Here is an 11898-nt window from a genome sequence, read left to right as displayed (position 1 = left end):
CCGTGGAGCTGGGCTCAGGGTCTGAATCAGCTCCCAGCTGATTTGGGGCAAGCGGCTTCACCTCTCTCTACTTTGCTTTGCCATTTGGGAAAGAAAAACAGACCCTTCCTCTTGCCTGTTTCAACAGGGAGTGTGTTAGTGCAACCCCTAATAGTGCTAAAAATGACTATATTCATAATGTAACAAAAAACTGTACAAAATGCTCGCTCAGACCCGTAGTGCCCACTGAGGGGGAATGACATCAGTAGGACATTTGGGTTAACTACAGTTGTAAGCTTTGGCTAGGAAGGGCATGCCATTCCCCAGTGGCTCCTTCCAGAGAGAATCATAGAATCACAGAATGGTTTGGGTCGGAAGGGACCTTTGAAGATCATCTAGTTCCAACCCCCCTGCCATGGGCAGGGACATCTTTCACTAGATGAGGTTGCTCAAAGCCCGTCCAACCTGGCCTTGAACACTTCCAATGATGGGGCATCCACAGCTTCTCTGCACAACCTGGTCCAGTGTCTCACCACCCTTGAGATAATGAAATCCTTTTTGCAACAAGAGAAGTCCCTTCCCTGCAGGCTTCTCTTTGGATGCGTGAAGTGTCCTCTCCACTGCGGAGCTGACAGAGGAGCAGAGGGTAGGTGGACGTCACAGCCCTTGCTCTCCTGCGCAGTGCAGGCGAGACCGGCACAGAGGCACGTGGGGCCTTCCCATTCCGCCCGTGCCCGTCCCACCTCCAACTCACAGATGACCGGTCCCTGCCACACACATCCAGCTGCCCCCTCTGCCACAGCCTTGTAGCCCCTCCAACAGTTCAACCCAGTGTGAACATGGGAATACAACTGCAGACTAAGCCACGCTTTAATTTCCCTTTAATCTGGTGTTACACATTGCCCTCTTTGTTCCTCCTACTGGACTTAATCCCTGCAATTGCCGCTGAAACCCCAGGTGGCAATGCGACGCTTCCCAGCCATCGGCCCTTAAATTGGCTTTCTGTGGGGAACTCCCAGGAACTAGCAGCGTTTCTTCAATGAATATCCACAGAATTAATGGATTAGGAAGAGGAGTACTTCTAGGTGTCATCCAGGGTCACCAAATGATGGAAGTGACAAGCCTGCACTTCCCGGGGCTGGTGTTGGTTTTTGCTGCACTGGTTTGGACCAGGATCAAGCTGTTCACAAGTTTTGTTGATGTTTTGTGGAGGAGGTTGCAACTCACCTGACTTTAAATCTTTTATGTCGTCATTTAGCCTGTTCCCTCCCGTCCCTTCTGAGGATTAGCTGGAACAATACTGATCCAGACTCTTACCTGGTTTCAGCTTAGCATTGGCTTTCCAAGTGAGGGCCGCTCCCTGCTCTAAGGACAGCACTGCTGCCTTCTGTTATGCAGCAGGGACGGACACAAAACTTGTCACAGGACGAATTTGCAATTCCATGACTTTAAACCAAGAAATATGTTCACTGTAACTAAAACTACACATGACAAGGTGGATTCTGTATTCCTGCCACCTTTATTTCCCGGAATACAGAATCTAAATTCATACTTCAGTGGTTTAAAACAACACTGAGCTTCTACAGTTCAAAAAGATTGGCAAGAATTGACACACGAGTGCCCACAGGCTCTGCCACTCTGCTTCCTGTGGCCCTCCAGCCACCTCCACCATCTGCCATAGCCCACATAGCAGGAAACCTCTGTGGCATCTATAGCGTGTCGCACTATACACCACCACGTGCCTTTTTTCCACATTCCTGGTGAAAGATAAGGAGAAAGACAGGACAAACCCTCAGACACCTCCACTGCAGTGCCCCGGGGCTGGATCGGGCGTGAGAGGCTGATGCCGGAGAGGACAGTCCGCGGGTGGACCTGATGCTCCAGGAAAGCTCAGCAGCCGGGAAGGGCTGCTCGGGTGCTCGATAGGACCAACACACATCCCTCTGCACAAAACCCTCCTGAGGCCAAGGTCCCAAGTTGGCTGGGGGGGGTCACAGGTTGTTCTTTCATCCCTCCACTGGAAAATTCGGTGTGCAAGCTGGTCCCTGAGCCTGGAGGAAGTTTAGTCCAGGAACAGTGCGTGAGTGGTGACAGGGGTGCAGGGTGGGGATTCGTTGCTCAGGGATGGAGTGGAAATGGGTTCCCAGTGCCTGGGTCAGAGCAGGGCTGCTCATAGGGCTTCTCTGCATCTGGGTTTTGCCTGAAAACACACACTTGCCTTGAAACAAATCAATCTAATGAAATGGCTGAGAAAAACACTCTGCTCTAGCAGTCCCCACAGCACACAAAGGCACAGTACAGTTCAGCAGCTGCCAGCCAAAAATCAGCTTTGTTTTCTTAAAACACACTAACACTCCTGTGTAACCACACAAGGAGAGGGAGCATCCATCATACAAACCGACTGCTTTATCACACTGGCAGCAAAGGCTGAAGCAAAAGGAATGAGACACGTGTGTCAAAACAACAGTGTGTGCTACCACCATAGCTGCGGGTCAGCAAGAATTGTGCAAGGGGCAGGAGACGGGTGCGGGAGATGCTCGGGGAAGGCACGGTGCTGAGCAGCAGTATCTCCTGCACCCACGGTCCTGCTCCCAAAGGCAGTGGGTGACCGGCAGTTCCCGGGTGACTGGAAGGAGTCTGCCCAAGGAAGTGTGTGCTTTGTTTTTCTCCGCTTTCCTTGTCTGGCTGTCACCAGCGGCTCCTCCTCAGCTGGGACAGTGCTGAGCTGGGTAACGTACCCCCTCGCTGCTCTTTGCAAAGGCAGGTGAGCCAGACCCAAGCTGAACTCACAGATCTGTCTTCCTTCAAGACCGTGTCATCCCACTGGCCTCCCATAGAGGAAAACATGGACAATAAAAGAGAGTGTGATATAGAGAGCTGCTTTTCATAACCCACTTTGCCTTTCCAGTCTCTCCTTGCTCCAGCTGTTACAGACCTGCCTGGTTTTCTTTTGCTTGAAAAGGAGGAAGGAAATGGGGCTGCCGGCTGTGAATGCTCAGCCTGTGCTCTCAGGATCCTGGACCTGACCCAGCCTTTTGGCATAAAGGACTTGGAAGCCAATATTCTACTTGATCAGAACAAAAACCATGTGTTTGTTATAAATGAGTGCCTCTAGAAGATCCACAAGTCTGTTCAGTTGCAAAAATATTGTCTAGAATACTGCAGATCTGGCTGCAAATTTGCTGCCACATTAAAATTGCTATTAGGCTCTTTGATGTATTAAAATCACAGAGATATGCAGAAGTCAAAGTGCTGAATGTACTTAGCAGAGCAAAGACAAAGTGACTGCCCTCCGCAAGGAGAGGGAAGGGAATCAATAGCAACATGTTTCATTACTGTTTCTTTAGCCAGGTTAATCTGCCACCAGGATGCAACCAATGCCGTGTCCAAATGTGTGATCCCGTTGTCCGGGAAAGCATTAACAGCTTCAGGGCTTATCTACATACAACAATTAGAGCAGCAACCTAAAAAAATGCTGAAGTGACAGTTAATCATGAAATTCATGAACCCCAGAGAGCTCTTGAAAGGTCACTTGCTAATCAAGATTGGCTCAGTCGCTGCAGCACTTCTGGCTCCAACAGCGAGGGACCTCTGGTGATGGAGAAGGGGCAGGGATTGCACTGACCCCCTGCTTTGCTGAAAAGCTTTTCCAACAGCCTCATTGCTGGCTCCCAGTCACCTACATCCACAGCAGTCATACTCCTTTTACTCCTTTTTAAATATTTTTCTTTTTTTTTTTTAAATGACAACAAGATGTTGTGTATCTTGAGGCAGCTCAGCTCCTCGTTGCTCTCTGAATGGGCAGTTCTAGCCAGAATTTGTCTTAAATCTTGAAAGAAAGGTTTTGAGCTGTTCTTGGCTAGATTTGCTCTGAATTTCAAGCTCCTGATGTCATGTGGCAGTTGTGTTTAGACTAATCCCCCTATATTGAGGGCTTCAGTTGGTCTCCGCTCCAGGTTATTATGACAATGACATATTAACTAAGCCTTGTTCCAAATACAGCTTTGTCAAGACTGGATCACAAAATTTAAGTTGCTTTTATTTCTGTCTGCAGTCTGAGAATTTGCAGAGCCTGAGCCTCTTGAGTCTTTGAAAGACTAATCGGTGAAGGTGGTTGTGTGGTCCTGATCTGTTGACCGGTGAGTAGATGACCTGGACTTACATCAGTAACTGGTGGGCAGCTGGAGGTGGAACAGCTTCATACCATCTTTATTAACTTCTTAGTCAGTGCCCCCATGCAAAGAAGGGGAGACAGAAATAACGCCATTTCACAGACGGGTTTCTCACTGCTAACCATACTCCCCCAGTCTGGACAGTGTGAACATCTTGATAATGCGATACCTTTGCCCACTGAAATTCCTCACTGGAGAAGTATCCATCTTTTTTCCTGAACCACAAAGTTCACTGGGGAATGCTCAGTATCCCCACTGCTGTTTTAGGAGCCCTGGTCTGCCCCTGTTACCTTCCTCTAGGCTTCAAGATTGAGGCTGAGGTTAAATGAAGGATTTGAGAGGTATACGTGTAAAATAGGCCCCTGCATAGCGAGATCTTTGCTAGCTAAGGGAGACAAAAGAGGTGAGGTTTGTGAGCTCAGCACTTTTACACTGGTTGTTTAAAAGAAAATCTTTAATTCCTGGGATTTCTGTGCAAATGTAATTGTTTGAATGCCTCCGCTTCATGGTCACACGACCTCTGGAGTAGCAGTCATATAGACTGTATCTAGACCAGTTACGTATTGCTCAAGGCCTTGGATGGTTCTGCACAAAACAGAGGATGTGACACTGCTCCAGACACGCAGCCTGGGAGAGGAGCGCCAGCTGCTCTGGACTCACTCCAACACATTGCTTTCTGTAGTGGCTCACATGTTGTCCCTTGCCTCTGTGACAGGTCACTGCTGAAGTACGTGGTTCTCAGGCAGCTTTCCATGAAAACACCTCTCTAGGAAGGCAGAGCTCCAGTGTCACTGGCATAAGCCACCAGCCTCACCGGTTAATGTTGCAGACAACCCATTGCAGCAAACAGCCAAATTTTAAACACTTGCATTCTCTTTCCCAACACTTAATGGTTTCCTTCTGGCTGGACTGTTCCCAAAGCTGAAAAGAGACAGAACAACTACAAATAATTCATCCAAACCTTGCTGACTGCAAACACCCTACCTGTGATTCCCTGCTGCAGTGGGGATGTTTGTGCTCCAGCACATTACTGCAGTTGGAAAACGTGAATTAGGTACCATGGCACAGGTCTGGTAGGGGAAAAGACACTGCTCCTGCGACTACCAATGCGCCCTGGAGATGATCAAGTGAGAACAGAAGAGAAATACAAAGGAAGGTGGAGGGGAGCGACCTGGGCAAGGGCTGGTTTGCAAAGAGTCTTGGTAATGCACAGATAGATCCCTTTTCATTTCTTTCCCATCTGATTTTATGGCAGACCCCAGATGGAGGTAAACAAGTTGAGCTAGATCTAACTGGGAAAAGCTGACAAGCTTCCAGGTGCACAGCACGTTCTCTGAGTTCCCTCATCTGCCTGTTCCCATTCCTCATGTCAAGTGAATAAGGCAAAGGAAAAAGCACATCCAGTTTTAACAATTGCTTTTCCATCCATCACACCCTGTTGGCTTCAGTTCTTTCATTGAGTTCCCACAAATGAAGAAAATCATGTTGATTTGGAAATCTGTATTGTCAGTGTCTTGCTTTCGGCTGGGATAGAGTTAATTCTCTTCTTAGTAGCTGGTGCAGTGCTGTGTTTTGGATTGAGTGTGAGAATGATGTTGATAACACACTGATGTTTTAGTTGTCGCTAAGTAGTGCTTATCCTAAGCCAAGGACTTTTCAGTTCCCCATGCTCTGCCAGCAAGCAGGTGTGCAAGAAGCTGGGAGGGAGCATGGCCAGGGCAGCTGACCCGAACTAGTCAAGGGGATATTCCATACCATAGAACGTCATGCCCAGTATATACATGGGGGGGGAGTTGGGCAGGAGGGGCAGATCGCTGCTGGGGCATCGGTCAGCGGGTGGTGAGCAATTGCATTGTGCATCACTGGGGTTTTTTTCTTTTTTTTCCCTCCTCTTTTTTTTTGTTATATTCCTTTTCATTACAATTCTTCTTATTATTATATTTCATTATTATTATTATTGTTAGTATTATATTTTACTTTAGTTATTAAACCGTTCTTATCTCAACCCACGAGTTTTACCTTCTTTCCAGATTCTCCTCCCCATCCCACTGGGAGCCGGGGGTGTGTGAGGGAGCGGCTGCGTGGTGCTTAGCTGCTGACCGGGGTTAAACCATGACAGCCAGCTTGGCAGCGCACACATCCCGTATGTTCCCTCCTCTCCTCCTTTCTGCTTCGCCTTTTCTTTAGCCCAGCTGGTGGACGCACTTCCATGACAGTGGGGGTCTCTGCACGTGGGTCCCTGGCCTTGGTAAGCACAGTATGTGTAACAGATCATAACGCAGGTTGTTACAACAGTGGGTGTTGCAGACCCTTCTCAAACCCTCCGAATGAGCAATACTGTGGAAAAGTAAAGCACTGTTGAAATACTGGTACAGAAGTACTCTGAACTGTTAAACCAGTGACCTATGAACTCATCACACCTGAAGTGCTTCTCATCGTATTAAAAAAGACCTAAGACACCCACTGGTCTGCAAGACCATACTTACCCTCCGGTCTTTCCTCAGATTTGCCAAGAAAGGTGCAAAGCAGATGACTCTGTCAGGCAGCTACTAGGATGAGATGTGAAACCAACAACCAAATCCATAAACCTTCACAAGTCTGATATGAACAATCATCACTGCCACCCAGCAAGGGATTTTAACCAGGGACCTTCCCAGAAGAAGGGTGCCAGGTCCATCACGATGTTATTACTGGGAGCTGATCACACGCCCAGGCGGTGCAGCCCTGAGTAGGACAGCCCATTTTTTAAGACGCTGCTGTCACGGTGAGTAGTCTGTAATGCTCTGTTTAGACAATGCCCAAAAGCTGATCAGTGCTGTTTGTCAGAGCCTTTAGATTCATCTTGCCTAACTTCAGCTGTCCAGAGTTTCGGCGTTCAGCTCACGTAACCAGCTTGGCCCTTCCCCACCTAGGAGAGATGTCTGAAGTAAGTTTTTAGCTCTCTGGACAAGCCCATCTCTCCCTCACGTAGATGACGAGCTTCCGCTAGATGATTAGTTGGCTTAAGTTAGCTGGCAGGAATTACAGCTTTCCTCTTTGGGTGTTTTTATTTTTTTAATGTTGCCATTTAAAACTCACTCTGGAAAATGTTCAATGCAGTACCAGAAATATAATCTTCCTGGGGGCTGAGAAAAGCTGATTTCCTTTCTTACAAAGAGATCTGTCTCTCATGTAAAGGAACTTGCTGGCATATGAAGCCACCAGAGAAATCTGAAGTGCAATTTATTCACTCCTCTCTCTGAAGCCAAAGAAGAGGAGCTGATCACCCAGACTCCCTTTTTGATACAGACTGCTGCTAACCTCCATAAACGACCACAAAGTTCATGCTGTCTTCTGTCAATCAGCAGCAGAAAGACTCGACACCTACAGTACTGCTATTCCAGCCTGCTAGGAAAATGTGTTGTTTTCCAAGCTAGTAAATAAAAGGCAAGCACCTTTCTCCCAGCAATTTATAAAAACAGCAATACCCTTCAATTTAACAGCAGTTTTTACCCAAGAATGCTGAAGAAAAGAAGTAATGAGAACTCATGTAGCCCACCCAAATTAAATGCGTATGAATGGGGAGGTGGGCATTTTTTCATTGGCAAAACCAAAAGCTGGCAGATGTTCCAGCCAATAAACTCCAAGAGGAGACAACTTGGAAAAGAAGAGGCAAAAGCAACTGAAGTGTTTTATCAATAAAGGATCCTGGTATGTAAGACAGAGTACGTAAAAGTGGACTTCACAGGAAAAGCAAAACCACTGAGGAACAGTAATGACTACGTTGCAACTATTGCTGTGTAAGGTCTGTGGTAGGAAAGGCAGAAGAAGAGAACACAGTGTAGCACTGAAGTGGTTGACTGTAAGGAAATAAAACGTGGCAGCTTGGCCCAAATAAATGGTGGGTGAAAATTATCCCTCTGGGACATGGGGATGGGGTGGAATAGATCCCATAGGAAGAGGAAGCATCTCTGAACTATGAATGCCATTGCACAGGGCCCTGCTGAGATCTCAGTTAGAATAATACATCTCCCAAGTGCAAAAAGATTGAATTAGATTGGAAGAGCTACCAGGAAGGACTGTAGGGTGCCTAAGGAATCAGAACAGCCATTTTGTACAGTGAAGCTAGAAAAGGAGTGGCTTGTTTACCCAGAAAAATGTCACCATTGCGTAATTCCAAGAGGGCAGACAAAAAGTGCCCAAACCAGCATCCGTTTGCAGGAACAAAGATGAATCATCCCTGAATTGGCTCAGTCTTAAACAGAGTGTTTTATGAAAGTTCTGTGATGCAACATCACCAGGTTGTATTCATCACCTAAATTATCAGCGTGGGTGCCCCACGTAGGCAATGCAATCAATGAAGCGAAGAAGCTTCCAACAGCAGCTCTCAATTGCCTTTTGGCTCCATCTAGATCTGCACTTTTCTGTTAGGCAACAAAAGCTGGCGGCTTCAGGGTAGGCAGTGAGAGCAAGTCCTCTTCAGAGCTGCATTTGCCACTACCTGTGTGGACCAACAATCACTTCACCATCCCACTGCAGTACTACTGGTGGTACCACAGCAGGAGATACTCAAACTTCAGATGGTTAAACTGCTCCCACGCTTCAGTATACCAAGCCCTCTGTGCATGTTAGTGCCAGCTCACTTGCACAGCAAGGAATTTCAGGAAGAAAGGATAGCACGTAAAACCCCCGATGCTGCAAAAACTACCATCAGTTTGGGGTAAACACCAGGACGCAGAAGATCAGGTTTATGCCTCTGCTGAAGAAAACCAAATTGTTGCATGAACATAGAAAGCCCTTATTTCTCAGAGTTTTCTGTTTTGTATCCTTACAGCTCTTGGCTGCAAGTCTCCGTTCAGCTCTCAGTATCAGTCGCTGATAGCCCCTGAGACCTCTTCTCTACTGCTTCCACTATCGTCCCTCCCTGCCTCTTCACTGCTGCCTGGGAAAGCGGCCGTCTACGCTGTGCTGGCTTTGAGCTACACAGCACTGCTTGGCTGCACAGTACACGCTGCCAGCTGATCTCAAACTATTGCCTTTCCCAAACCCACACCAGTTTGGGTCTCTTTAACCTCTTCCTGATTTTCACAAAGCTTGTAGGAACCCTGAGGTTTTTAGAGGTCTGCTCCTGTGTCTCATTTGGCTGAAGCGGGTTCAAAAGTTACTGCCAGACAAACGGTAGCGCCACACAGTGTGTGTGCTTATTGCAACTCCTTAAAGACCTAGGTCTAACTCCCCAAATTAGTGTCAGTCTGTAGACAGATACCAAGACTCCAGCACTTAACCCACTCATATTTGCCTTACATATTTGATGCTTTGAGGGGGCTAAACATGTGAACGTTGCTTATGAACTTCGCTTATGAACTTCACTCCATTGCTAGCCCCAGGATCTCCTACTGGAGAAACATCTGAGCAAACCTATGCTCCAGAAATAATTGCTGCATTTGTCATGAATTATTCTTTTGACCTTTTCTTTTTAGTTGGCTTTTGCACTCCAATTGAACACAGAACAACTGTAGTGGCATGATTTCACATCTGATTCCTGGTGCCCTCGGAGGTTTTCTGAATTTCCCCAGGGCTTCCATTTCCCTGTGGTGCATCAGATGGTGCTGGAAAGCATATGGCACAGATGAGACTAGCAAAATCAGCATCTCGGAGCAGTGCAGCTTTAACCACACAACTGTTTTCCAATTATTCAGCAAAGTAGCACTCTCAGGCAACTGCTGTCAATTACATTGGATCAGAACTGTCACTTGGAGAGCAATCAGTGCTCAAAAAAAAGCATTTCTGATCAGAAAATTCAAGAGAGCATTGTTAACAGCTGCAAAGAAGAAGAATCAGCATTTCTGGCTTCTTATTTACAGATGCCTGCACAAATAAATTAACTTGAACAAATCCACTCTGATTAATCAGAGGATGTGCCAAGCCCAGTCAGTCCTGGGGCCATCAAGTCCCACGGCCAGCTAGTGCCCATGCTAATAGGAAATCAGTTTTACCACCACAACCAGTGCCTTCATGCCAGCAGCCTGAGAGCAGAAGAGCTGCCACATGACGGACTGAACACTGAAGCTCCCCTTACTGCTTCAGGACCAGATTTGCTGTCCTGTGGCAGTGGGTAGGACCACATTTGAGGAAAGCCCTGCAAAGGCAGCAGCTGAACAGATATGCTGCCTCACCCCGGCAAGGGAGTGAGCACAGTAGGAAACACTCCTTGGACCATCTGAAGCTGGTTTTGTAGCATGAAGGGATTAATGCTGTTCTAAGTAGCTATGGTCTTGGTCCAGAAAGTGCATGGGACTTACCATCTAAATCCACCAGCCTCTCCAGTCCTGGGGAGAGTATATGCCGTGCCATCTGGGCCTTTAGGGATCATGTCCCAGAAGCATTTAGCCTTTCTCCATTTCTGCAGGTGGGTGCAAGTCTACACTATGGCTCTGAAGCTGCATAAATCCAATGTAAATGTTGTGACTTGGACATTATCCAGCGCTTTTAAATGGCAATCCCAGTACAGTCAGCAAATCCTATCGGTTTCTTACATGAAAATAAGTGTTATTTTCACATACCATATGAAATGTGTGTTTTCATTCTGTCCTTCGATTTTTTAAGAGACTACCGGGTCTTCCTTCCATCTGTCTCCACTCCAGAGGGAGGTGTTACAAAGGCTGCTTTTGTGAGTTGGTGTGAATGGGCTGTATAAGCACTTAGGGATATGGACAGAGAAACAGTTATCGGAAAACAGCAGGAAAGCACGTGCTGGGAAGGTAGCGTGTGAAAGTCTCCCAAGAACTCGTAAGCTCTGGAGACTGATGGTCCTGTTGAAACCAGACAGACTGACAATCTCAGTTCACCAAGAGCCTGCTGAAACCGTACAAGGCCACCAGCACTCACTGCCATCAACGACAGCTGTCTAACTCTGACCATAGCCAAAAGGGTGGCGGCAGCTACATGCAGGCAAAGACTACAGGGGTATACATACACCTGATGAAATAAAGAACAGTCCGAGGGACTTTCCAAACAGCTGCCCAGAAGCCACTGATCCTCCACTTCTGAGCGTGCAGCTGGGCTCAGCCTGCCAGCCTCTGTTCCAGCTGGGCAACCTAGTCAGTGAAGAAGTGAATGCGACGTGTGAGTAGCTCATGCTCGGGGGTAGAGCTGCCATCCAGAGGCACCTCACCTTCACAGGCTGGAGAAATGGGCCAAGAGGAGCCTGCTGAAACTCGAGAAGGACACATGCAGTGTCCTGCAGCTGAGGAGGAGGAATCTCTTGCAGCAGTCCTGCTCGAGCTCAGCGCAAGGCCGCCATGACGCTCAGGTGCTGGAGCACCGGCTCCGAGGAGAGGCCGAGGCACCAGGGCCTGCTCCCTGCAGGACACAAGATGGCTTCGTGGGGCAGCACAGCCGCCCGCGGGAAGGCCAGCGAGGAGACGGAGCCAGGCTCTCCACAGAGGCGGGAGGATGAGAGGCGACGTGCCGAAGTGGAAAGCGGAGGGCCCTGACCGGACCGACGGAGCGGCCCGGCCCCGCGAGGCGCTGGGACAGGCCCCGTGCCCGGGCTCTGCCGGCGCAGGCGGCACCGGCCGGCGAAGGACAGCAAAGCTGACTGGAAAGGGGCAGCTCGGGGGGTGGAAAGCGGGACCCCCGCCCCGGGCCCGGCCGCCCCGCCAGAGCGGGTGTCCCCGGCCCCGCTCCAGCCGGGCCCGGTCCTCCCCGGCCCGGCCGCTCCCGCCCTCGCCAGGCGGGCCAGGGGAGGCAGCCTTCGCGCTCCGGC

Source organism: Gymnogyps californianus, chromosome 17 (assembly GCF_018139145.2).
Source record: "Gymnogyps californianus isolate 813 chromosome 17, ASM1813914v2, whole genome shotgun sequence".
NCBI lineage: Eukaryota > Metazoa > Chordata > Aves > Accipitriformes > Cathartidae > Gymnogyps > Gymnogyps californianus.
This window is presented reverse-complemented; position numbering follows the sequence as displayed.